The following is a 3,069-nucleotide window of genomic DNA, read 5'->3' as shown; positions in this document are numbered from 1 at the left end:
CTGAAATCTGAACACGCAGCCCAAATTTGATTGTGAACACGCAGCCCACATTTGATTGAAAATTGAACACGCAGCCCAAACTTTAATTTTCTGAAATCTGAACACGCAGCCCAAATTTGATTGTGAACACGCAGCCCACATTGATTGAAAGTTGAACACGCAGCCCAAACTTTAATTTTCTGAAATCTGAACACGCAACCCAAATTTGATTGTGAACACGCAGCCCAAACTTTAATTTTTTGAAATCTGAACACGCAGCCCGAATTTGATTGTGAACACGCAGCCCACATTGATTGAAAGTTGAACACGCAGCCCAAACTTTAATTTTTGAAATCTGAACACGCAGCCCAAATTTGATTGTGAACACGCAGCCCACATTGATTGAAAGTTGAACACGCAGCCCAAACTTTAATTTTCTGAAATTTGAACACGCAGCCCAAATTTGATTGTGAACACGCAGCCCACATTGATTGAAAGTTGAACACGCAGCCCAAACTTTAATTTTCTGAAATCTGAACATGCAGCCCAAATTTGATTGTGAACACGCAGCCCACATGGATTGAAAGTTGAACACGCGGCCCAAATTTTAATTTTCTGAAATCTGAACACGCAGCCCAAATTTGATTGTGAACACGCAGCCTACATTTGATTGAAAGTTGAACACGCAGCCCAAATTTTAATTTTCTGAAATCTGAACACGCAACCCAAATTTGATTATGAACACGCAGCTCACATGGATTGAAAGTTGAACACACAGCCCAAACTTTAATTTTCTGAAATATGAACACACAGCCCAAATTGAAGGTGAACACACAGCCCACACTTTTCATTTACACGCAGCCTATACATCACACTTTGAACACACAGCTCATACATTTCATTTGCACGCAGCCTATACATCATACTTTGAACACACAGCTCATACATTTCACTGGCACACAGCTCGTTCATTTCATTGGCATACAGCTCATTCATTTTATTGGCACACGGCTCATTCATTTTTATACTGACACATGTATTCATTCTGAATACAGGTTGGTTCTCGCGGTGTACGAGGATATGACTCCACCGCTGCGAGGGATTGGTATGTTGAGCTCCCGGAGGCTGTCCGGGATTTAGTAGATTTGGCAGGGTTCGGGGCCTTCTGCGTTGGGTTATCACGTTGTCCTGCCCGGAGGACACTGATGGCGGCTTTGGTGGAGAGATGGTGGGACACCACCAACTCCTTTCATTTCTCTGCCACTGGGGACATGACTATGACCCCTCTGGATTTTGCTGTGTTGACCGGCCTGGACATACGAGGTTGGTCCATTCCTTATGACGAGGACATGGGCGAATGGGAGGCCGCTTGGATATATCTGCTGGGGGCCCGCCCGCCTGTTGACAGAGCTTCGGGGAGAGTCCGATATACCTGGTTCTCTTCCCACTTCCGGCGGGCGGAGATGGAGCCCGGGACTCCTGAGGAGACAGAGCAGTATGCCCGTGGTTTCCTTATGTTCCTCTTCGGGACTACTCTGTTTGCTGATAGAGGGAACACGGTTGGGCTATATCTGTTGAGCGCTCTGGCTGACCTATCACAGGTCAGTCGATACGACTAGGGTGGCGCCGGCCTGGCTACCCTTTACTGTTATATGAGCGCGACCTCCCGCGGGTAGGGAGACTTACTTGGCGGTTATTGGAGAGCTTGGGAGGTACTTTCTGTCCTCTTGATTTACATTTCTGCTCCTCATTACTTGTACATTGCACACACGGCGCACTTTACAGTCTGTATTTTGCCCTCAGCACTTTGTACTTACATTCTGCACTGCTTTTCTCAGTTATGGGTCTACGTATATTTCCCGACGTTAGCCCCAGAGTTGGAGGTGGCAGGGCCCCTCACGACCCCGTACTCACTGGTGTTCGAGGGCCAGCACTGGCCAAGGCCCCGGGAGTCTCTCTTTTACCTGCGACAGTATTTTGACACTGTGCGACCATCGGAGGTATTTCAAAACTCTCAGTTCTTTCCATTTTCATCTTTGATTTGCCCCGCATATTCTCGATTTCTGATTGGTTTATGCACTTGTTATCCGCAGATTACATGGCAGCCCTGGGCGCCCTTGGGTGATGGTCTCCGATTTCAGTATGCCGGAGGATCGGGCACCTCCCAGTACAGGGTCCTGCTCGAAGGACCGGTTGGTAGAGCATGTTTTCTGGGGGAACGCTTTTTGCGTTAGGTATGGGGGTACAATTCTCAGGACCCTCCCGCAGCACCCCCAGTCAGTATGCGGACTGCTGATAGGCTCTCTCCCCAGGATGTAGTCTGTGCTATGCTGGGTAGTGATGCTTTGCTACATCTCGAGGAGGGGGATTACACCACTTACCATCATACATATTTGATGTCTCCATTGACGGGAGTTCGCACCCCGATGACGAGGTCTGCTGGTACGCCATCCTCGAGCCAGGCCCGGGCTCGGGCTGCAGACGCCCCTTCCACCAGCAGGGCTGGTACATCTAGAGGTGGGGGTAGATCGGTTCCCCCGATTCCTCCGACTTATCCTCATCCTGGGTGGCTGGATATGCCGACTGAGCTGATGGGGTGGCAGTATGGGACGACCTCTCCGACTCCGATCCCGCTAGAGCCTCCGATGCCCAGTGATCGATACGCCATTGATCCCGACTCACCACTGGTATGTTCTACTGTTTTTCATCTATCATACAAACATTTAAACATTCCTTTATTCACTGATGATTATGAGTTCGTATTTGCAGCCACCCCGAGAGTACGTGGAGGAGGTGGTCGGATTGGTGGCCTCACTTGAGGGGATGGTCCTGCGGAGGGAGGCACAGTTGTCTATCATGGGCTTCCAGGTACCCTTCAGTTTTCTGGCATTTATCATACTTCTGATGACATGCTGATTTCTACTGCATTGATAGGCTACTTGTGTAGAGCACATCTGACACACACCTCACTTGTACACTGTGTTTACATGCACTCATTTCATGTAGTTTTTGCTTGTATCTGCATCTGATGTACATATTTGGACTGATGTATTTGAATTGAACTCTTTATTTTTAAATGCCTCCGGTGTA

General features: G+C 48.4%; 1 long non-coding RNA gene across 1 annotated transcript; it reads left to right on the top strand.

The window, feature by feature from the left end:
* The first annotated feature begins 1,817 nt into the window (after window positions 1-1,817).
* On the top strand, window positions 1,818-2,852 carry LOC114298194 (uncharacterized). The gene is made up of 3 exons (XR_014345342.1): window positions 1,818-1,979; window positions 2,073-2,666; window positions 2,749-2,852. It is a non-coding gene; the product is annotated as an uncharacterized LOC114298194 (long non-coding RNA).
* Window positions 2,853-3,069: the final 217 nt, after the last annotated feature.

This window comes from Camellia sinensis, chromosome 11 (genome assembly GCF_055761805.1).
Source record: "Camellia sinensis isolate YWXY chromosome 11, ASM5576180v1, whole genome shotgun sequence".
NCBI lineage: Eukaryota > Viridiplantae > Streptophyta > Magnoliopsida > Ericales > Theaceae > Camellia > Camellia sinensis.
This window is presented reverse-complemented; position numbering and strand designations above follow the sequence as displayed.